This window comes from Geotrypetes seraphini, chromosome 12 (assembly GCF_902459505.1).
Source record: "Geotrypetes seraphini chromosome 12, aGeoSer1.1, whole genome shotgun sequence".
Classification (NCBI taxonomy): domain Eukaryota; kingdom Metazoa; phylum Chordata; class Amphibia; order Gymnophiona; family Dermophiidae; genus Geotrypetes; species Geotrypetes seraphini.
Window position 1 is genome coordinate 71,220,249 of NC_047095.1, and position 25,452 is coordinate 71,245,700.

Here is a 25,452-nt window from a genome sequence, read left to right on the forward strand (position 1 = left end):
AGGGGGGTGAACGGAGAGTCGGGCAGCATGCGCGGTATAATCGTGAGCGCGTTATACCAAAGTTTTTGTGCTTATCATCGTGATTTCTGCGCGCTATACACGTGTGCGCGTTTTATACGGGTGCGTGTTATTTGCGTGAAAATACGGTAATTGGAAGGAATTGCACAAGATTGAATTATAATTTTTGGTGGAACTCAGTATGTCATTTATACAAAATGGAAAGAGTGTTAGCAGTGCAAAAAGGATATTTCAATAAGTTTAAGGATGTGTGGGGACAAAAGAGCAACAACAAAAAAAAAGAAATCCAACCGAATCTGCAGAAAAACTATCAAAACAGTAAAACCAAACAAAAACTGCAGACAATGTACACGATGCAGGCAAGAATTTATTGTACCAAAGTTAAAATGCAGTAATAAAAAACCTTTTTACCAACCGAGAGACCCAGCACGGTCCGTGTTTCGGACAACACGCCTTTTGAGTGATTTGGTGTTTGGTGTTGGGTCTCTCGGTTGGTAAAAAGGTTTTTTATTACTGCATTTTAACTTTGGTACAATAAATTATTGCCTGCGTCGTGTACATTGTCTGCAGTTTTTGTTTAGTTTTTCTACAGATTCGGTTGGATTTCTTTTTTTTTTTGTTGTTGCTCTTTTGTCCCCACACATCCTTAAGCTTATTGGCCCAGCTGAGTTTTGGAATTCCCTCCATCTGGTAACCCTGGGAGCAGCGAGGTGGAGAGGACTTATCTCTCACAGCACATCCAAAATCCCACTGATCTAAGGAGCTTTGTATACCAGTGGCCATAGTAGGAGAAATAAGTTTCTAGATCAAGAGGTGGCTATTGGAGAACCAGGACTGGGATATAATCTATTCAGAAAGAAGAGGAGTGACATTAGGGATTCAATTGGCGCCCAACTCTCATTAGGCGCTGGCATCCCCTCCCAATTCTGGTGTGAGGATTTACACCAAGTAAAATCAATTAATGCCAGTTAGCACTAATGGTTATTAGTGCCCAATTATTGGCAGTAATCGGCTCATTAAATTGTGTGCGCAAATCAGGTGCATGCCCATACTTTTTTAAGCACAGTTTTGAGCGTCATCTCCAGGATTAGGGATGTGTACAAGTAAGGGCTTGGATTCTCTACAGGAAGAAATGTTCCAGCAGTTTGTCATGGAACCTTCATGGGATGGGCCAGGCTAGACCTGAGGCTTAGAAATGGGCAGGGCAGAGCAGTTCTGATGTTGTAACGGATGATCACTTGGCGATGGTGTGATGGCATTCATTCCAGTGTACTGCTAGGGAAGTTCTGGCGGGTCTGCTGGCTGACCTTTTTAATGCTTAATCTTGGGTCAGGAATGGTCTTGGAGAAGGGCAACTGTGGTCCCTCTCTACTAAGGAAGAGGTTGGTAAGTTTGACTTGAAGTGGGGAGGAGGAAGGTGTGGCCTAGTAGAGCTACAGCCTCAGCACCTAGAGGTTGTGGGTTCAAATCCCAAGCTGCTCCTTGTGACCCTGGGCAAGTCACTCAATCCTCCATTGCCCCAGGTATGTTAGATAGATTGTGAGGACAGAAAGGGAAAATGCTTGAGTACCTGCTTATAAACCGCTTAGATAACCTTGATAGGCAGGATATAAATACCTAAAATAAATTAATTAATTAACGAGAGAGTTTTTAAATAGAGAATAGTGAGGTTTCTGGAAACCAGTGCCTTGCAGGACCTGAGGCAGATCTTGTCAGACAAATTGGATTCATTTCTTTTAGATTGAGGGGAAGTGCTAGTTATTAAGCAAACTGAGTGCTTTAAGCATGGGTCCTAATTAGGTACAGAGTATGAGTGATAACTGGAGCTCACTCTGAGGAAAAGGCTGTTAACATTTTTGAAAGAGAGATTGGTGAACAGCTGTCCGGTAACCTTTGCTGATGATACCAAGAAAAGAAAAGCCTTTAGTTCTACTTTAAAGCATTCGAGCGATTGGGAGGGAATTTCAGAGTTGTGGACCTTGGACAGAGAATGCTGATTGTTCACGTAAGATATCGCAGTAAGTAGGAATGAGAAGTTGTTCTGGATTAGTTGGTTTGAGAGATCTGGAGGGGATGTAAGGAATGAGACAGTGATTAAGGTACATGGGTCCTCTTACGTGAATTATACAGATCTACCTAGCTCCAGCCTTTACAGCAATCCTTTTGTTTGCAATTATGTACTAGGGCTCTCTTCAAAAGCCTTGACCCCCCCCCCTAAATCTGATAAATTAGTTGCTGGGGCTTCTCTCTACTTTGAAGAGTTAGAGACCCAACCTGGGAATTGATGCCATGATCATGTACAGTACAGCACTGCCACTGACAACCGTGTTTTTGTAAGCTACTTAGCCTGGATAATGCCCTTCAGCTGTAGTCGGGGGAAAATGTCAGTTTGATTTGTACTTGGGGGGTTCTAGTTGGATTAGCTCAACAGCACCCCAATTTATTTCAATCCTTCATGGTAGGGAAAGGGTAAGGAAGTTCTCCTCACCTACTAAGAATTAAGTGCAGACAATTAAAGAAACTTAATTATTATATACCGGTAGTTGAGGCTATCTTCTTTAATTATAAACATGGAAATGCAATACTGCAGTGATAGTGAATTGGCTTTTATGCAAGAAAGTGTGATGGAGTTTTACAAACTCGAGCCCAGGGAGTCAGGAAGTGCATGCATAGAATAGACTACCAAATAAAGAGATGGAGGCAAAAAAAATAATGGAATTCAAAAGGGTGGGGAAGAAGATGATGACCTGCATGGAACTATTTGTCAGCACTAATCAGTACTAAAATGATTATACTTTGTAAAAGATATTGTAATGGCACATTCAACCCTCATCTGCTGCATTGCCTAATTTAGAACTTCTAGAATAGGCCATGTGGTCAACAGTGGTGTTCGTTCACTATTGGATCCCCAGTGCTGGCAGTTTCAGCTAACAGTCTTTGCTGATGAAACTCAACACTGCCTCTTCTTTACCATGGCACATGCTGTCTTCCTCCCCCTCCCTTTGCAAAGTTTTTCCCATGTGGCCTACCGCCATTTTGAGATTGAGCTGATCTCTGAAAGGAAGGGGGAAGGGAGGCTTATAGGACACAATCTTAATTCAGAGTGCCAATGTTCAATTTTGCTTTCTGCCACCAAACTAGATTGCAGGCCAGTGAGAGAGTCTGGGTTACTGGCCCGGTGGGTCACCTCCCATTTGTTTTCCTCAATTTTGTGTTGTCATAAATTCATTCCAGCCAGCGTCGGTGGATGAGTTTATCTCAGTCAGGGCAGGGAGAGCAGTGCCGGCGTGATATATGACATGGAACATTTTAGCCAGCCTCTCCATGAATCACTCTGGCCGGCTGGTGTCAGCAGGAAAGCAAACAGGGCCGTAGATGGTGAGGGCTGGCTACAGAGAGGCACAGCGCACAGCATAGGAAGAGACATGACGTACCAATGTTTATTTAATACTTCTCTAATATTTCCAGTATAATGTTCTTGTGTGGGCGCCTCCTCCAGAGGTGAAGAGGGGGCTGGATAAGTCGGGAGCGGGAGACTCCAATCTGTTAAGGTGACTCATAAATCAGAAAGACAAGATCATTAATCAAGGAGAGAAAAGCATGGAGGAGGGCAGGGCTAGATCTGTCAAACTGCTTTGGGAAGGGGGGGTGTTAATAAATGTAAAGAAAGAAACTTGTTCCTTTTACAGTGTTGCTTCTAAAACAAGGTTTGCAAGCATTGCAGCAACCTTGATGTACTTTAAACCTTGTATAATTAATTACCTTCTTTGATGACATGCGCCCCACTGCCCATGCATCAGCTGCAAGGTATAGAGTTTTTGGTTAATGGCTTTGGGGTGTTTTTTTTTGGCTTGGATTTTAATTTGCTTTGGATTTGCTCCATGGTCTAGATGCAGCGGCAGGTCAGGAGTGCCTTTGCAACAACTCAAACTGATTGTTTCATGCTTGACCCTTTTGATGAAGGCAAGATATTACTAATTCTGACGCTCTCTCTTAAGTGAGATGCGGTGTGCATCTTTTGTTAAAATTAAGCATAGACGGTCCTTCCATTGCTGCTGTTGACATTTCACAGACCAGTTAAAAGATTGTCTGTTTCAGTGTTGGAGGGAAAGTTCATTCACCTTTGCCCTCAGCTTCGCTCGGTCTCTCTATCCTCTTTTCTCTGTTTTCTTAGTTTCAGGAAAGCTGTTAACTTTGTGGAGTTAATTCTTCCAAAGGAGAAATCGATGTGAGGGCCATGGCAGTGTGAAATTTGACTGTCACTGTTGAGCTATAGAGTTAGTAAGATGCCTTGGACCCTGGAAGTTGTTTTCAGTGAGATGGATGGGAGGCCCAGGTACAAGATAGAGAACTTGCAGTAGCAAAAAGTTACCCTGCCTGCTGTAGACTTTCTCCAGCTGGAAGTTTAAATCGATTTGGGTTCAAAATGTAGTTTATGGTGTGTTTGAACATGGGCTTCAGCCAGCATCTGTCTACATCATAAAACCAGAGAACTGCAGGACATCTGTACTGACAGGAATCCAAATACTGGATTGAAATACATTGGCAGAGCTGTGTGCATTGTATCTCAGTGCTAGAATAACAGGGTAGAGTCTGTCTCTGCAAGGTAATAGATGGTGTGGCAGGAATGAGAACAGCATATATGAAACTGAATTCAATTTCAACCCTTATTTCATTCACTCAATCAAGGCGGATTACAGATCTATTAAAACAAATAGCACAAAACATAAGAAAAATTCAATAAATTATGAAAACATGTAATAAATCAGTAGCTATTATGGAAATTTTGTAACAGTCATGTTTTCAAAGCCGTTCTATTTAGGATGGGTTGGGGAGGGCTTTGACGGAAATTCCAGTAATTTGGAATGTGAGGACAGTTGGGCAAATTTATGGTCTGTATCCCACAAATGACAAGACAAGATGGTTTTGATAGGCAAAAGTGAGCTTTGATGGCAACTCCAGCAGTCGGATCCTAAAGATAGTAAACTAAACCTTAATTTGATAGACCGGGTCTTAAACCCAAAAGGTGCTCAACTTGGTTTGCAATAATATAAGTATAGTACATAGATATAGAAGAAGAATGTAATCTAGAATGGCTTAGTTTCCAAACGGTTTAGTAAACAAGAAAGTTTTCAGAAATTTCCGAAATAAAACCAAGGGGCCTAGACTTCTAAGTGAAGTACTGGGTGGACTTCTAAGGTCTATGTCCCAATTGAACTATGAATGTATAAGACATGTGGCTATTGGGCAGACTCGATGGACCGTTCAGACTTTATCTGCTGCTGTTTAGTAGACGAAAGCAGCAAAATATTACATAACCTTGGCTGAACTTCTCTATGAGACCTTTATCATAGAAACATGAAAGCAGAAGGGGCAATCAACTAGAAATCTATCTTCATTGAAGTATCTATTCCATCAAAAGGATTGTCATATGTGCCATTTGTTCTATATGATAAATTTCAAGCCCAAGTGGATTTGGAAAATCTTTTTTGCAAATTACAACCGAGGAAGTTTTTTTTATGGAATAGATGGCCCAGTGGATAGAAAAACACACTTGCTCCCCTCCTGGTCTTCTGGATCCATTGCTATTAGCCTTTAAATCTCTGGTTCTTGCAGATTTAAACCATCTAGAATCTGGATATCATCGTAAAGCCTATTATTTGAATAAAGAGGCGTGAAAAGCACTGCAAGATCCAGGGCTGTGGAGTCGGAGTCGAGGAGTCGGAGGAAATTTCGGGTACCTGGAGTCGGAGTCAGAAGTACAAAAAACTGAGGAGTCGGAGTCGGAACATTTATCTACCGACTCCACAGCCCTGACAAGATCTGCGGGAGGATAAATCAATTATTATCCACCATGTGGATAAAGGTGGGGCTATTGTATTATTAAATAGAACTGATTACATGCAGGAAGCACAGCAGCAGTTGTCTGACTCTACTATATATACTAAATTGGATACAGATCCATCTGGAAATTTTTGAAAAGTTGTGCCATCTGATTCGTGAGGGTATTAAAGAGAATTTTGTTACAAACGAGGAAGAGAAATATTTTTGTAATCCATATTTTCAAGTGACTTTACTATACCGGTTCCCAAAGATCCATAAATCTTTGGAGAATCCCCCTGGATGTCCAATCATGTCTTCCACCAATTCTGTGTTGGAGCAAGTATGCAAATATGTAGACACCTTTTTGTTTCAATGTATGGAACAAATTCCCTCTTACAGTCAAGATACCACTCATTTTTTTACAATTACTATCATCTAAAGAAACATTGTTTCATCAGGGATTGATGGTAGCTTTGGAAGTGACATCACTATTCACTAATATCTCACCAGAAGAGGTAATTTTTTTGGAGAAAAGGTGTTGTTCTCATACTGTGCTGACCAGTTTTTTATTGGAGTTGACTAAACTGGCTATGCAGAGGAATTATTTCATTTTTGATGGAGTCTTGTTTGAACAACGATTGGGTGTAGCTATGGGTGCCTCTCTTGTCCCTTCGGTGGCTGTTTTATGGCAGGTTTTGAGCAGAAATATGTTTTAACGTCAACTAATTTTTCTTCCATCCCTTTTTGGTGTCGGTTTATAGACAATATATTTTTGCTTTGGAATGGATCAGAAGAATCCTTAACATTTGTGGCATATTTAAATCAGTATCAACAATATAAAGCCCCAAAGGAAATATCTAATACTTGAAAGACACCATCAGTTAAGGTAGGATATGCCATAGGAGAAACCTGGCTTTTCCAAAGACATACAATATATAAGCCAATCGATTAAAAGTAGATAGTGAAAGAGCGCCCTCAGTGTGGGATTGTAAGCTCTGAAGAGCTGCTCAATGAGCAGCTCTGATGCTTGCTGAAAGCAGGGCCAGCCACACACGTGCAAATTAATGTAATAATCAGTAAGTGAAAACAGTGTTCACATAAATAAAGTGCCAGGAAAAAGTATCACTCACTTGGCATGCAATACCCCACAGTAGCCAAACCCGCAGACCCGAGGCAAAAAAGATGACATAATATAAAGAATAACAAAATGACTCCCGGTATGTAGCTGAATAAGAATCTGCTGTAATCAGTCCTCAGGACTGTAGTTGACTGACATTCTTGTGTCCACTGTCCTGCAAGGGTGCAAAGAGAGAGGCAACGGCAGCAGGATATGCCGTGCCACTCTGGCCCTACTGAAGGTGCCTCTGGCAGTGAGAGGCAAGTCAGCTGGCTGACACTTCTCTTCCTCCTCCTCCATGGCACACAGTTTGCGATATACTGCACTCCCAGTTCAGTACTTTAGAAATGTTATTTGATTTCTCTTTCAAGTATAGATCCTCAGGTTAATTTGTTTTAACCTTTTTCAACATTCGAGACTTAATTCAATCTACTATTCTATCTCAGATGGATTATTGTAATTTTTTGAATTCTGGTATTTTAATGAAGATCAAGAAGAAACTTTGAATGAAAACACAACTGCTAGGCTGATGTTGTTCTTTAAGAAAGCAAGATCTGATCATGTCACTCCTTTTGAGTCTTCATTGGCTTCCCATTGAGATCCATATTTTATTTAAGCTTTGCTGTTCGGTTTTCAAAACTTTGAATGATAATACACATGAGGATTTTCTTTTGGTTCAACTTTTAGGTGGCAGAAATAGTGAATGTTTAATTTTGGTTATGGTAGTATCTGCAAATTATAGTAGTATCTGCAGTTCTTTACTTTTGAACATTTACGTATGTTAATTTGCACATGTAATTGGTCTTGTTTTCACCATCTCAAAACAAGCACTCTACCTAAGCCTTTTCATACTAGCATTTCTTACAAAACTGGAGTATCTTGTAAGCTCTGAATTTTGTCTTTATACATGAAATAATAAAGTGAATGTGCTCATGATCTTGTAAAGGGCATTCGGAAAAGTTGAAAGGGGACAGATTCAAAATGAATGCTAGGAAGTTCTTCTTTAACCAACGTGTGGTGGACACCTGGAATGCGCTTCCAGAGAGCGTAATAGGGCAGAGTACGATACTGGGGTTCAAGAAAGGATTGGACAATTTCCTGCTGGAAAAGGGGATAGAAGGGTATAAATAGAGGATTACTATACAGGTCCTGGACCTGATGGGCCACCGCGTGTGCGGACTGCTGGGCATGATGGACCTCAGGTCTGACCCAGCGGAGGCATTGCTAAGGGGATATTGCCTTCAGTTTATGGCTCATGAAATGCAGACTAGAGAATGACACAGGGACAAATTTTTCCTGGTCCCCGCAGGAACTTAATTTCCCCATCCCTGGCCTATTCCTGTAAGCACTGCCTTAACCACACAAGCCTCGAACACTTATGATTTTAAAGTGTTTGAGGCTTGTGCAGATGAGGACAGAGCTTGCAGGAATGGGACAGGAAAAGAACTCACTGGGACAGGATGGGGAAAAATTTGTCCCTGTGTAATGCAGACCTCCATTGGAATAGCTTGGTGGTCTTATCTGTCTTCATAGAGATGGGAAGAAGAGTTCCCGGTACTTTGTCATCTCTCTTTATCTTGTTAGAGAGCCTTTCCTTCCCGTAAGTATGCTTGGTTACTGTCATCTTGAATTATCCAAACCAACAATCATATGGGAGCAAAACGAATAATCACTTTCAGAAGCCATCCAAACAATTGTCTATGTTCTGGGGTTCGAGCCAGAGACCTGATCTCCACTCTCAGCACATGGCATGTCTTCTCTTTGGTAGTTTATTAGCACAACTTTCTGCAAGAGGTTGACGAACCATATGTGTAAGGAATAAGTATGTGTATACATCTTTCATTTTGGCTGCTCATAGGAAGCAAATTTAGAGAAATTGCCTGCTGCGAAGGTAAGGAGCAGGGAGGAAGATGCTCAGGCTGCGGCGGTAATCGGGTGGCAGCGATCAGGAGGGAGGGAGATGCTTGGATGGCGGTGATCGGTGACCATGCGTGTTCCCTCTCTTAACTGCAGAGACAAGGCCATTCACCGCTCCATGGGGCGGTGAATGGCCTTGTCCCCGTAGCCGCGGTGAACACTGTCCCCCCCCCCACCGTTTCGGTAGGTTACCCGCGCATAACAGCCACCGTGTCATTCTCTGGTTTCTTCCTTTAGGTTTCTGATATTCAAAACTGGATGAGTTCACAGTCCTCATGTGTTTTAACAACTTTGAATAATTTTGTATACCTGCAAATTTAATCATCTCACTTGTCATTCTGATTACCAGATCATTTATAAATATGGTAAATAGTACCAGTTCCAGTACAGATCCATACGGCACTCCACCATTCACCCTCTTCCATTTAGAAAAATGGCCATTTAAACTTTCCTTCTATTTTCTGTCCAATAACCAATTTCTAACTCGCAACAGAACATTGTCTCTTACCTAATGACTTTTTAGTGGTTAGAGCAGCTGCCTCAGCACCCTGAGGTTGTGAGTTTGATTCCCACTGCAGCTCCTTGTGACTCTGGGCCAGTCACTTAACACTTCATGTCCCCAGGTACAAAATAAATACCGCTTTGATTGTATAAACTGATTGTGATAATTGTATTATGCAGGATATAAGGGAGGCCCCTTAACCAATATGTATTAGATACAATTTTAGTTACGACATTAAAAGACACTAATATTATATAAAAACACTAGTATTTTAGCCCGTTACATTAACGGGTGCTAGAATATATGTCTGTCTTTCTTTATTTCTGTCTCTCTCTCTCTCTCTCTCCCTCCCGCTGTCTTTTTTTTTTTCTGTCTGTCTCTCTCCCTGGCATCCTTTGTCTGTCTGTCTTTCTGTGTCTCTCCCTGCCCCTGTGTCTTTCTTCTTTTCTTTCTGTCTCCCTTCCACCTGCTGTCTGTCTTTCTTTCTATCTATCTGTCTCTCTCCCTGCCTCCTATGCATCAGCATTTCTCTCCCCCCACTTCCCTATGCAGCAGCCACAGCAGCATTCCCTCCCCCTCCATTTCCCTGTGCAGCAGCATTCCCCCCCCCACTTCCCTGTGGAGCAGCCACAGCAGCAGCATTCCCTCCCCCTATATTTCCCTCCCCCCCTTTTCCCTTCCCGCGGTCTGGCCAGCTCCCTTAGTCCCTTTCCGCCCCCCCCCTTCCCTTCCTGCGGTCCCGACAAACCTGCCGACTCCAACAGCGTCTGCAGCACTGTACACACGCTGCTTCGGGGCTTTCTACTGCCCTGATTTACTCTTGCATATCTCTGGCTCGGTACTTGGGCCCATCTTATTTAATATCTTCATAAATGACCTGGAGGATGGAACATCTAGTGAGATCATCAAGTTCGCAGATGACATAAAGCTATGCCGGGCAATCAAATCACAGAAGAACAGTGAGGAACTCCAGAGCGACTTGAGTCGATTGGAGAATTGGGCAGATAAATGGCAGATGAAGTTTAATGTGGAAAAATGCAAAGTGATGCACTTAGGCAGAAAAAATAAGGAACACAAATATAGTATGTCAGGTGCAACTCTGGGAAAAACCGAACAGGAAAGGAACCGGGCGTATTAATCGATAGGACCCTGAAGCCATCGGCGCAATGTGCGGCGGCAGTGAAGAATGCGAATAGAATGCTAGGCATGATAAAGAAGGGAATCACGAGTAGATCGGAGAAAGTAATACTACCGCTTTATAGAGCGATGGTCAGACCACACTTGGAATACTGCGTCCAACTTTGGTCTCCATACCTAAAGAAGGATTTAAAAATACTCGAGGGTGCAGAGACGAGCAACGAAGCTAATAAAGAGCATGGAGAACTTGGAATATGAGGAACGACTTAAGAGACTGGAATTGTTCTCCCTTGAGAAGAGGAGACTGCGAGGGGATATGATCAAGACTTTCAAAATAATGAAAGGAATCGACAAAATAGAGCAGGATAAAAAATTATTTACAATGTCCAATGTGACACAGACAAGAGGACATGAACTGAAGCTAAGGTGGGGACAAGTTCAGGACAAATATCAGGAAGTTCTGCTTTACGCAATGAGTGGTGGACACCTGGAATGCTCTCCCTGAAGAGGTAATTGTGGAATCCACCGTTCTAGGGTTTAAGAGTAAGTTAGATGTACATCTCCGTATGAGTGGCATAAGGTGACATAGGTAAGAGTAAGCTAGATGCACATCTCTTATGAGAAGCTTAGAGTGATATGGGGACTAAATCTATGCCAGGGTACACCTGGCAGGGCCTCCGCGTGTACGGATCGCCGGACTTGATGGACCTAGGGTCTGTTCCGGAGATGGCACTTCTTATGTTCCAGGTGGCTCTTTAACTTGCAATTTGGTTCAGTACATCTTCCAGGTTTACCAAGATTTCTTTCAGTTGCCTTGTATCGTCACCTTGAAAACCACTTCTGGTACAGAAAGATCTCTGCTTTGGTCTTTACGGAAGAAGAAGTAAAAAAATTAATTTAGTGTCTCTGCTGTGGCTTTGTCGTCCCTCAGTGCCTCTTTTTGACTTGGATGGTGGTCCTCTCTCCATTAGCTGTATCTGATTTGATGAGGGTCTTGTTTGCTCTCCTATTTCTTGCGAATGTTTTAATACCTTATACTTACTTTCCAAGCTGTAGTTTGTGCAAAATTTTGGAGGACAAATATCATCATCCTAGTCTGTAGCTCCTGTGCAACAACTTTCTAAAATGCTTAAGTATAAAACTTACTGGTCAATATTCAACTAACAGTGGTCAAAAAAAATTTTAAGCACGGACTAAATAAATGTGTGCTGGCCTTAGGGAGTTATGTGGGACCTTAGTGATATTCAGCCAGAATCTACATAAGGGGAGTTCATAGTTCTGCACTCCCTCCCTTCGCTCACCCATTCGGACCTAATTTAACTGGCCTGATGGTCTAGTTGTGAATGGGGACAGGAGCAAACCCTATTCCTCCTTATCCCTTGTAGCTCCTGAATGAAAATAGCCATAGAAACTCTAGTAGTACTGTACTATTGCTAAGACACTGACTCAAGTTTCAAGTTTATTAAAATTTTTGATTAATCGCTTAATCTTACTTCAAAGCGATGAACATACATAAAAAGAAACAATTAAAATTACTATATTAAAAAATAAAACATTAATTTAAACATAACCATTAAAATAAACTAGACTATATACAAACTTAACAAAACAAGAGTAAAGAGGAAAAGGGGATTTGAACTACAAAATATTATAGAAAAGGAGGTCAGGCAAAAACACAAGGTTGGGAATTAAAATGAATAGTTAAATACAACATTAGTGAATTCAAGAGTAAGACTTATTGATCAAAAGCGTCTTTGAAAAGGAATGTTTTTAAATTGCTCTTGAATTTATCAATATTATGTTCTTCTCTTAAATAAATTGGCAAAACTACTACTGGAGGTCGCTGCAGCCTTTTTCACACAGGAGAAAGTAAGGGTTTGCACCTGTTCACTACTAGACACCTCTTTGATGAATCTATCGATGCAGCCACCAAGAAATTGTCTGACCATGAAAAATCCTTTGCTTCTATTGTCAGACCTAAGCCAAAGCCAGTTCCTGCCAAACCTACACGCCCTGCTCCTATCTATCAGCCATCTACACACCAATTACTCCTATTTGTTCGTTAAGATCTTACAACAGAAAGTCCAAGAGTTCATAGAGTAATAAACCCACAGTTTAATGAGTTTATATTGGAGGTTCGCAAAGGGTATCAGACCACCCTACCAGCTGATACAGCTTGAAGGGAAACCATTCCTCATATACCCGCGATGCCTCCTCCTCCGTATTGCTACTGGTAGGGTGGTCTGATACCCTTTGCGAACCTCCAATATAAACTCATTAAACTGTGGGTTTATTACTCTATGAACTCTTGGACTTCCTATCTATCAGCAGCATTTTGCTCTGTGGACGGCGCCTTATAATCGCCTTCCTCTCAAGAAACAGCAGCCTCCGAAGCAACAAAATCCTCAACCTTCTGCTGCAGCCTTTTTGACTGTTTCAAACAGAGCATAACCTCCACCGTTCTGACTCTGTTTCTTTTTCCCCCCTATAGGAGGTCGTCTCCATCATTTTTATCACCTATGCTGAATATGTACAGTCCCCTGCATTGTAAACTGCTCTCAACTGCATAGTACATTCCCTTACATTGTATCTTCGCTGTATATGTACAGTCTCTTGCATTGTAAACCGCTCTGAACTGTTTGTGGTACTGCGGTTTACAAAAATAAAGTTATTATTATTATTAGACTAGTTATGATATTGGAGGGGGGATACGGAGCTGGGCAAGGAGGAAGATTATCTCTGTATTGCGTGCTGGCATTGTACTAACTGCATGAAGAGCAGTCCTAACTTTTCTCACTTAGCTACCTGACTCTGCCCCATAATGCCCCCAGACGATTCAGTAGCACTGCTGAGTACAGCTTAAGCAGACAGAAAGGCATCTCCGGCCCTCTTAAATTGTTAAATTATTTTATAGGTACACAGCAGTAACATCTTTAGAAAGTTACCAAGATATTCAGAGGAATTCCCTTTAAGAAGACCTCTTGGCTATGTGACCACTTTGACCCAGTTTTGGTAGCCCATTTCCAGATGCCTTTTCAAACTATCTTCCAAGAAACTGCCCTGTGTCTCCTGCCCCAAATAACTTGTATCCTAGTTTTGCCAAATGCTCAGCACATGCCTGCCAGGTCTATGTTTTTTAGATCCAGATATGTACTTCGGTGTATTTGTTTTTATTCAATTAAGCATTTAATATTGTTGGAACTTGAATGGTTCAATAAGCCATGGGAGCTGTTGTCAGGCTAATACTGTAATTGTGTGCTTAGGAATGGTTTGTATCTCACACAAGTGTTGTGTTTTCCTTTAGTATTTCATTGATAAAGCACAATCTTCAGTCAATTAAGAGGTTCCAGGTCTGCAGAATCAGAGATAATTTAATTAACAGAATTGCTAGTGATTGTCTGTTGGAATTGCAGCATGGGAATTGCTCCACTTAATTTTGGAAAACTGAGATTGCACGCATCTTAATGTTTGACAAATGACCATTTAGAAGGGAGAGAAAAAGAGGGAGGCTGGCCAAGCCTTCGTCCCTAGGACTACCCCTCTACTAAGACTGCAGTCTGCTGCTTATGTTTTTTTTTTTTTTTTTTAAATCTTTATTCATTTTCTTATGTTACAACAAGTGTTCCAAATAAACTCATTAGAAACTTGAATATACACACTTGATTAACTCATATATTAACATCAAATTTAACATTTCTTTAGAAAATTAATATTATATAAAGTTATAATATTATGCAAGAAATCTAAATTTATATAATTCTTATTGAATATAATAATCCCCCACCCCTCCCTCCCAATCAATAATACATAAAATCAACTTTATTGTAAATTCATTCAAATATTGATATAGTATGTAATAATCAGAAATAAAATCCCACCCCATTCCCCTCTATTCAAATATCTTATCATGGGAAAAGTTAATCATTCATTACAGAAATCTGTTAACGGTCCCCAGACTTTTTGAAATTTACTCACATAGCCTTTTTGTGTTGCAATGGTGAGTTCCATTTTGTATATATGGCATACAGAAATTCCACCAGAAATTGTAGTTTAACATGTCATGTTTTTTTCCAATTATATGTTATTTGCTGTATTGCTATTCCAGTTAAAATAAATGTTTTTTTCTTGTAATGCATTTCTTTGCTTCCCACCATGATATGATGGTTATGGGAGGAAAGAGTTGGCAGGATTTTCATTATGTTTTTATTTCTCCCTTGATGGTGTGGCAGCCAGCTTGTCCTGACGGCTGTAGAGTCCAAAGCATGAGTTCATCAGTGGTTATTCCTATTCGTTTGATTCTAGAAGTTGTTTCCTTTTTCAAGTTTATTGTATATTTGATCGCTTACTCAAATTTCTAAACGATGAACAAAATCATTAAAATTATATACAATTAAAAGGGCAGCAAAACATATAGACTAAACAGACGACACATGATAAGAACTAACAGTACAAATATGTTAAAACGAGAGGAGAGGATGGGTAAGAAATACATATCGCTGGTAGAAAAGAAGACAATTATGGTGAAAAACAATAGGGAGGGAATAAACAGTGAACCTTAAAAAGATTATGAAGATGAAATGAAACTCTCAACCAAGCTTTTATTTATTTATTTTTTTTTAGGTATCAAAAGCATCCTTGAAAAGAAAGCTATTCAGTTTGCTCTTAAATTTATCTAAGTTGTTTTCTTCTCTTAAGTAAATGGGGAGGAAGTTCCATGTTTGCAGAGCTGTAACAGAAAAAATAAAATGCCGACATGTATTAATAATTTTAAGTGAAGGGATAACTACTAAATGTTGATCAATAGACCTCAGTAATCTGGTTGGGGTATAGGGAATCAATGATTTGTAGATGAAAGCCGGAGTTTTATATAACAGAGACTTAAAGGTAAGTCCAGACCGAGTGCTTACTTCATGACATTCTCAGACCTGAATCTGGTATGAAATGATGGCTGGGGCTGGGGCTGCTGCTGCTCCTAGGGTATGTAGCTGTTTCCATCGTGGTCATTCAGCGGGCGAAAAGGTGTGCCCTTTGCGTCTCTAGACCATCTGTAGTGTCTGTTCTTGACATGGCACTTCTTTTCAGCATATAACTTTGTCTTATGTGTTAGGATGCACGTTACATCTGTGGTGTTGTCCTCTCATCAAGCAGATAATGTCTTGCGCTCCCTTGAAGAACTTAAATGGAAAACCATGAGATACAAGTGTTATTGGCAGAGCCTGTAGGCACACAACCCACAAAGGATAGACTGGTGCTCTGGTTAAACTCTCGCTGTCTGCCAAATGCACCTCCTAATAAATGTATATTTAACAATGTGTAGAGCACATGACGTGATGATAACTAAATCAATACCCCATAGTATAGGAGTGCAGCCGTGTGGTAATTTTCCAGCTAACTAGCACCTTGATCTCCAGCCCTTGTATTGCTTCCCCTTTGTATCAGGCCGTGGCTTATGACCATTCCTCTTATTACTTTATGAAGATGTTTTTCTGCCTGGCTGCTCGGAGCATTGAGCAGGTAGAAGTTGGTCTCATGCACCATGACATTTTATACAACTACCATGTGCCAGTTGGACCACCATGGAAAACCCTTAGACAAACCAAAATCAGATGAAGAGCCTTGCATTGCAGAAATCAAAGCCACTAGAAGACAACGGAAGCAAAGGGATGCAGTGAAGTTAGGAGAGAACATTTTTCTGTGTTTGAACTCACTAATTGGTTTGAACATCAGAACAGGTACCAAAGCTCATGGAATCAGGACATCAAAGCCCTCTTGTCTTCATGAAAAGAGAGTGCCGAAACTACCACAGGACCAGTCTACTTTCCTTTACTAGAAAATAAAGTATTCTTGCGGCTAATTAAACAGCAATTACAGAACTGAAGAGAGCAAGTGACTTTCACTGCGGTATGTCACAGAGGAACGAATTCAGTGTGGCAAAAGACACGTTATAATATTTATTGATTTTTGCAGCTGCATTTGCCAGTATAGAAACATGGAGTATGACAGCAGAAAAGGGCCGGCGGCCCAACGAGTCTGCCCACTCAAGAACCCTCCCTCAGAAAATTTGCCCACTCTAGAATCCCCTCTCCCATGAGAATTCATCTTTTAAGCATAATCTGCTCTGTGGAGACGCATTGACGGAGAACTATCGGAGGTATGCCATCCCCATTGCTTATCAACACAGTGGTAGATGCCATTGTGTGAAGAAGCCTTATAGATGGCAAGCAATTGAATTGAATTGGCCAGAAACAGTTTATCATTGTTCTTATGTATGCAGACGCATTGCAGTCTTCACCAACAGTGAAGCAGAAGCTCTGCTATTCAGACTGGTCATCATTGCAGAGAAATTGCCAGCCTGAATGGAATACACTTAGAAGGTAATCATTCATATCCCTCAGCTCCATAGTTCAGGAAGAGAAAATTTCCCCAATAGCTGAAGTAAAAAATCAGATTGGTTTAGCCTCAGCAGCACTTGGTTGTTTAAGTGATGCTTATGGCAGAAGACAAATATTGTACTAGTCTTTAAGCCCGTTAAATTAACAGGTGCTAGAATAGATGTGTATGTCTTGTCTGTCTTTCTATCTCTTGGCTGCTTTCTGTCTCTGTTTTTCTTTCTGTCTCTTTCTCTCCTCGGCTGTTCACCACCAACCCTTGTCTGCTTCCCCTGTCCAGCAGTAGCACTTTCTTTCTGTCCCTCTCTCTCCTTGGCTGCTGTCTGTTTGTCTTTGTTTCTTTCTTTCTCTCTTGCTCTCTCTCTCTCCTTGACCGCTTTCTGTCTGTCTGTCTTTCTCTCTCTCTCTCTCTCCTTGGCCGCTTTCTGTCTGACTTTTCTTTCTGTCTCTCTCTCTTCTTGGCCGCTTTCTGTCTGACTTTTCTTTGTGTCTCTCTCTCTCTTCTTGGCCGCTATCTTATACATATAACATACTGAACTCCACCAAAAGGTATAATTGAGTCTTGTATAGTTTTTCCAATTCCTAGTGATGTGTTGAATGGCAACTCCTGTCAATATTAATAGTAATTTATTGTTAGACATTGACATTTGACTTTTAAACCTCATTGAAGTACCAAATAAAATTGTATCATATGACAAGGCAACAAAGTTTTCTAATAGCAAATTAATTTGGGGCCAAATTGATTTCCAAAAGGCATTAATACAAGGACAGAAATAAATTAAATGATCTAAAGTCCCTGCATCCTTATTACAATGCCAGCATCTATTAGACCTAGAAGTATCTACTATTTGTAAACGAACTGGGGTCCAAAACACTCTATGCAATAAAAACAACCATGTTTGCCTCATAGATGCCGACATTGTAGACTTTAATCTCCAAGACCAAATTTGTGGCCATTGAAATGCAGAAATTTGGTGCTTGATCTCAATGCTCCAAATATCCCTCAACCCAGTTTTCTTTTTTTTATTCAAATATTCACTTAGCAATTTATACCACTGTGCGGCTTGGTGACCCAAGAAATCCGCCAGAAAGCAAAGGAATTCTAAACTATATTGATTATTAAGAGTCTTCCATTCAGGGAACCCCTCCTGAATAGCTTGCTTCAACTGCAACCATCTAAAATTTTGTGTCTTATTTAAACCATATTTATGTTGCAATTGTGAAAAACTAAGCATCGAACCATTTAAAATAATATCATTCAAAGTACGAATACCTCCACTAACCCATTGCTTCCAGCCGAATTGACATCCGCCAATTTTAATCTTGGAGTTCAGCCAAATGGATTGATCTAATGATTTAGAAATTGGAATAGGTGTCAAATTACTAATATAACGTAAAGTTTTCCAGGTATCAACCAATATTTTATTCTCTTTATATCTTCTAGGTATTTTTATACTAAGCAAATGCACCAGATGTATAGGAAACAGGAGTCGCCATTCTAAATATAACCAGTCTGGGACATTCTCCATGAGCTCTGGGAGGATCCAATACATACCCTGACGTAGAATATAGGCTTGATGATACCTATAAAAATTTGGAAAATTTACCCCTCCCTCCATAATTGATCTTTGTAAAGATACTAAAGCAATTCTTGGTCTTTTACCCAACCAAACAAATTTCGTAAGAATACCATTTAACTTTTTATAGAATGACCCCTGAAAAAAAACTGGTATCATACTCATTTGATAGCAAACTACAGGCAATATCATCATTTTAATAGTTTGAACTCTCCCCCACCATGATATATGCAATGGATTCCATTTTTCACACATCTCTGTAACTTTTTTAAGTAAAAGTTTTTCATTTTCCTTTACTGTATCATCAACATTATTTTTTATTAGGATACCTAAATACTTTAGGACCTCGTCTTTCCATACAAAATCAAATGAATCAAATAATCCTTTTGACACAGTGAACATTGAGCGGTAAAACTTCAGACTTACTCCAATTAATCTTATATCCTGAAAATTTTCCAAATCTCTCTATCAATTCAAGTAGGCATGGATTCCTCAAATAAAGCAAAATATCATCTGCATAAGCAGAAAGTTTATATTCCCAGTTTGAATAAGGAATACCCTGTATCCCCTTTGCTTGATTAATAGCAATTAACAGGGGCTCCAGAACAACATCAAAGAGCAATGGAGATAAGGGACAACCCTGTCTAACCCCCCTCCGCAAGTCAAATCTATCTGATAAACTGTTATTAATGTATAATCTTGCACCAGGAGAGCTATACAACGTCTGAATCATTTGAGTAAAACCAGACCCCACCCCAAACCAATCCAATGCCTGATACATAAAATTCCATTCTACCCTATCAAAGGCCTTTTCTGCATCTAGAGAGACCATAAACGTCGGATCTTTTACTGTTTTTGTTAAATTTAAATATGAAACGCTAATCTAGTGTTATGTGAAGAATGTCTCCTTGCAACAAATCCTGTTTGATGAGTATCAATAATAAAAGGGAGAGCTTTTGCCAATCTTAAAGCCATTATTTTAGCAAGAATTTTCCCATCTACATTTATTAATGAAATAGGTCTATAGTTTGATACCAAAGTAGGATCTCTGGGTTTGGTTTTGGCAAAACAATAACCACCGAATCTGCCATAGTACCTGTAATACAACCATTAGTCAGTTGATACTTATACAAATTTAACAGATATGGTAAAAGAGTATTTTGAAATGATTTATAAAATTCCACTGTAAACCCATCACCACCTGGAGCGGATCCAACTCTAAGAGATTTCAATGCTTCTTCTAACTCTTTATAGGTTCTTCTAAACTTCCTTTTATATGTTCAGGAATTTTTGGACCAACAAGTAAATTTAAAAAATTTAAACCATCTTGTTCTTTATTTCTATAATTTTCTGAAGAATATAGATCTTTATAGAAAGCAAGAAATTGTTTTAAAATATGCTCATTTTTAGTGTATGAATCCCCCTTATTATCCTTTATTACAACGATCTTTATCCTCCTTTTTTTTTGCCTTAAGATAATTTGCTAATAATTTTCCAGCCTTATTTGAATTTCCATAATACTGAGCTTGCTGATAAAACAAATCCTCTCTAACAAGCTTTGAAGATAACTCATTGTATTTGGCTTTAGCTTTTAACAAAATTTGTAATGTCTTTTGTTCCCACCTATCAATTAACTTGTTTTCTAAAATTGTAATTTCTTTTTCAAAATCATAAAATTGTTTCTTAACTTGTTTTTTGACATAAGCTGAGTATGAAATAATATATCCTCTCATGGTTGCTTTAAAAGTATCCATACCATCTCAATATTAACATCTCCAGAATCATTAATTTGAAAAAACTCATTCATTTTTGATTTAAACTCATCAATAAATTTTAGATCTGCAATCAAAGCATTATCGAACCTCCAAATCGGCTTTGTATCCACTTGCTCATCCAATTGTAATTCAATCCAAACACCACCATGATCAGATAAAATTATCGGATCTATGATGGCTTTATTCACTTTCTGAGCTATTTTATTTGAAACAAATATATAATCAATTCTTGAAAACAAATTATGCACTTGAGAACAAAAGGAAAATTCCCGATCATTAAAATGAAGAATATGCCATATATCTGTTAAATCACAAGATTAAACCAAATTATCTAAACCTAATGATTTTAAAATTTTACTTGGACTCTTATCTATTATCGGATCCATTACAGCATTGAAATCTCCAGCCACCACTAGATTAGAAGCAGCCAGTGGTAATAATAATTTTTGCATATTTTTGAAAAACTCCATTTGATTAGTATTTGGAGCATACAAATTAAACAAATCAAGGGTATTATTCCCCATGCTCATTTTGATATGTACCCACTTTCCCAAGGGATCTGCAGCAACCATTTGAAAGTTTGCTAAACATTTCTTACTTATTAATATTGTCACACCCGCCTTCTTCCTATTCACCGGAGCAAAAAAACATTTGGAAATCCACCCACCTTCCAGCTTCCTAGATTCATTAATTGATAGGTGTGTCTCTTGTATGAAATATATATCCGAGTTCTGTTTCTTAAGGAAATCTAACATTTTCCTTTTCTTAATCACATTTTCCTTTTCTTAATCACATTTACATTCAACGAAAAAAACTTAATCATCATTAACATATATATCAATTCTAATAATAACATATTTTATGATTATTATCAAATGATCAGACACCCATGCATTCATAACTTCCAATATTAAATCTTTTAAATTCTCATTTCTTTTCTTTTCCAAATGTACTCTGAAACAAATATTCAATAATCCCCTAATCCCCCTCCCATCCACTTCCTCCTTCCAAATATTCAACTGCCCATCATCTTTCTTCCCCAAATTCATCTAATATAATAAAATGGTAGGACGCGCATGCGCACTAAAAAAATCGTGTTCCCTGATCCGTCGCGAAAACACGATTGCGCATGCGCGGGTTTTACGTCACCACTTGCTCGCGGCGACTTTCAAATAATAAAAAAAAATTACACAACTGCGGCGACCTTCCTCACCATGAATGGTAACGGCTCCTCTCTCGAACTGCACCAGGATCGAGAGAGGAGCTGCAGCGCCGGCTTTCAACTTAAAACAAAAAACAAACCAACTGGAGATCGGCGCTCTCACCAGCTCCCACTGTGCAAACCCCCCCCCCCCCACCCATGGGAGGATGCGCCGCAGCAAAGTGCTGCACAGGTACTGGAGGGGGAGAGACATATCGCTTCTGCACCGGTACAAACATCCCTCCAGCGTTGGCAGTCGCTGCACGTTTAAAAGGCTGCTTTGGACTTTCTCCTGCAGTTGAGTCCCTTTGCCGCATCACTGATGACGTCATCAATGACGCGACAAAAAGACTCAACGGCAGAAGAAAGCAGAAGCAGCCTGTTTAGCGTGCAGCAACTGCCAACACTGGAGGGAGGTTTGATATTAAAGTCATCTTGCTGGGAGGGTCACAGAGTCAGCGGGGGTTGGGCTGGGAGGGGAGAGAAGCGTCTGCCTCGGGTGCTTCAGGCAGCAGCAGCGTTTACAATTCGCTGCTGTTGCTGGCTTCAGGCCTTCCTCTCTGGCCGGTCCTGCCTACTTCCTGTTTTCATGAAGACAGGACCGGCCAGAGAGAAAGACCTGAAGCCAGCAACAGCAATGAATTGTGAATGCTGCTGCTGCCCAATGAAGTAGTTAAATGAGGAAAGGGAGCAGAGGGGGAGAGAATGGCTAGGAGGGAAGGAGGAAGGTATGCCAGACCAAGGCAAAAGGAAGGAGGAGATGGAGAGAGGCCATATGGGAGAGAAAGAGAGAGATGGAAAGAGAAGAGAGGGCAGTGAATGGAAGGGGCAACATAGAGGGTGAACAGTATTCTAGCACCCGTTAATGTAACGGGCTTAAAGACTAGTTACTAAATAAATTATTAATACTCCCCCCAACCCTAGCCCTCCCAAACCCTTCCTCCACATGGATAAACTTGTAACGCACATAGGAAATGCAACCCCACACTCCCCCCAGGCAACCTTTAAAAATATTTCAACTCATATATTATTAAAAATATATTCAATTCAAATATTATCATACCTATAAATCAATTAATATATTGACCTTAAATAACCATCCAAAGAAAGTTCATTTACCTATAATAGCATTCAAATTAATTTTCATAACTCAATTTTATCCCCATATTTAATATTTTAATAATTATCCCATAATATTTTATTAGTAAATTAATGATCCCCATCCATACCCAAAAATCCTTAAAAGACATAACTTTTACTTAAAATATTAAAATTCATATCAAATTCATTTAATTTCATATATCTCTATTTCCCTTCAAGAATATCTGTTCATTTATATCATATCTACTACTTATTAAAATATTTTATTATATCCCCCTTTGCCAATATACCCTGATACTTTAATTAACTAAAATATATTAGCAGGATCTAAAATGAATTTTTAATACAGTCAATCTGCTTCACTTCTTCTTTCTTCTTTCTTGACCAGCTTCACTTAGACATGGGTTCTGGATTTGTAAGGAAGTTTTTCAACTTTTCTGGGTCATCAAAATAAAGTGATTTGTTCCCCAAAGAAATTATCATTCTTGCCGGGTAGTATAACCCGTACTTGTAACCTTTTTCCTTCAGCTGAGCTCTTAATTGAAGAAATTGCTGTCTCACAGCTACAGTGCCTTTTTCATAGTCTGGCAAAAATATGATCTTAGAGCCCTTATAGTTTAAATTTCTGTCTGCTTTTGCCAAACTCAAGATTTCCATTGCTTGGCTGAACCTTAACAGCTTAAAGATCAGAGGTCTAGGCTTTGAATTTCCAACTGACCGTTTGAAAGGAATCCTGTGGGCACGTTCGATTTCTAATGGGAACCTTGTATTTAACTGAAGCAATTTTGGAAGTAAATTTTCCAAAAATTGTATCGGATTTTCCCCTTCCAGATTTTCTCCCAATCCAATAATTTTAATATTCTTCCTCCTTCCACGATTTTCATAGTCCACCAGTTTCTTCTGCAGTTCTCTTATAAGTTTATTGTCTTCCTTTGTTTGTGCTGCAGCCATTTCTACCTGCTCCACTCTGGATTCTAAAACGGTCATTTTCTGATTCACTGCCTCCAACTGTCTATTTATATTTAAAACCTCTTCTTTTATTTCACGGATGCTTTCCGCGTTTTTTTGAATTTGTTGCGAGATTTTTTTCAGTTCCGCCATTATTTCTTTCCTCCCACTTTCTTCTTCATCCGGAAGCGGGGCTTTAGATGCGGCAACCATATCCTGTTTGAGGTGCTTTGCCGTGCCAGCATTCGCGAAAGCTGAATTGATCTTTCCCTGCCTTGTGCTCGCCATTCTTATATACCTTCCGATACAAGAGAAACTTGAAATTTCTTCAAAATAAGGTATATTATTTTCTAAATTGCTGCCTGGGGAACGGAGCGACATGATCACACGTCTTTGTATCGCGCGCGCCAAGCCACGCCCCCCCCAAAACGAGGATTTTTGGTGTTGGTAAAGGAAAGTATTATTCCAAGTCGCCCACCTTCTGTTGGTCCACAAAAATAAATTTAGTAGTTGAGAGAACTTTGTTGGTTAAAATTTCTCTCTATATATAAACTGTACTAGACCACATGAGTTATTACTCAAATGACATGCGATTCAGAAATTTTTAATCTTTATTTGTTTTTGGGTCCTGCTACCAAGTAATGCATTCTATTCCTATGGCTTTTTGGCAGCGCAGCTTTGTAAAATCCCACTTTTGTATGGTAACTTCCATGGAGAAAATATGCTGGTTCTGTTGTTGGGGGGGAGGAAAGAGGAGATGGAATTTCTGTGTCTTCAGAGCATTTTACATTTAATTCATAAGAACTGCCATACTGTATCGGACCAGAGGTCTGTGAGGGTCATGTATGCAGTGGGTCATATATATGAGCATTGTCTCAGCTGAAAAAGACTGAGACCCGCTGCTCTAGGTGCTGGGGCTGTTTGGGTAATTTTTTTAAGGAAAGAATCTTTGTGCCCAATACTTTTTCCTTTCTGGGAGTAGTGTTTCATTTCTGGCAAAAAAACCCAGGCTTTTTTTACGTGGTGCAGGAGTGGCCATTCTCAGGTCAATTGTCAGCCACTTTTGGATGCTGTAGGTGCCCAGTTCCTTCTGAATTTTGTATAGATCTTTGGTCTATGATGTCAGTAGTTTTTAAAGCATTGTTTTCAAGAGGAGTCAAGGAGATGCCAGCTCTTGTTGCTGTTATCCTAGGTGATAAGTCCCAAAGGACTTGCGAGTTCACTCAGAGCACAGGAGTCCTTGTAGCCAAAGTTAGAATCTGTCTTTCTATAGGATAATGGTGGACAGTGCAGTGCCTTTACCTCCATTGTACCCCTTCTCTAAGTGCATTAGCTTAAGTATATAAGTCTGGAAAGTGAGAGCTACTATGGCTTTCTCCACCCAGTCTGGGTAGAGCTTGGGCACATCCCATTCATCTTGCCGAAGATTGTGGAATATAAAACATTAAATAAGGCAGGTGAAATTTGGACTTTCTTGTTAATGTTTTTTCCTTGCACCTTGCCAGGCCACCAGCCTAGAACCCACTCATGGAGGTCATGGTGATCAAGGATTCTCAGTCTGACAAATTCAGAAAGCTAAGAAGTAATATATTGTAGCCCAATCTGATGGTAGTCATACCCTTGGTGTATGGAGTTAGCTCATTTTTGGTTAAACAGGTTTGGCTTAGGGGGTGAATTGGAAACTCAAAACACAACAGTTGCCTTTGAATTAGGATACTGAAGAATTTATTTATTATTTTTTTTTAGTACTCTATTCATTTTTACAACTTACAACAAGTGCATCAGGAAATAACATTTGAACTTAAAAACATCACTTGATTTTCTCTCATTATCAACTTAATGAAATATTTAATCCGTCCCTCCCATCCCTAGAAGAATTAATGGCAACACTAACCTTCAGTAAGGGGTATAAAGTCATTCCTGAGCTTTTGCTGTCAGGAGGACATA

At 39.7% G+C, this 25,452-nt stretch overlaps 1 protein-coding gene across 2 annotated transcripts in view; it reads left to right on the plus strand.

Moving 5' to 3' along the window:
* The window catches only part of RNF220 (ring finger protein 220), a 586,572-nt gene that overhangs the window by 497,753 nt on the left and 63,367 nt on the right, over positions 1 to 25,452 (plus strand). The gene's annotated exons all lie outside the window — the stretch shown is intronic.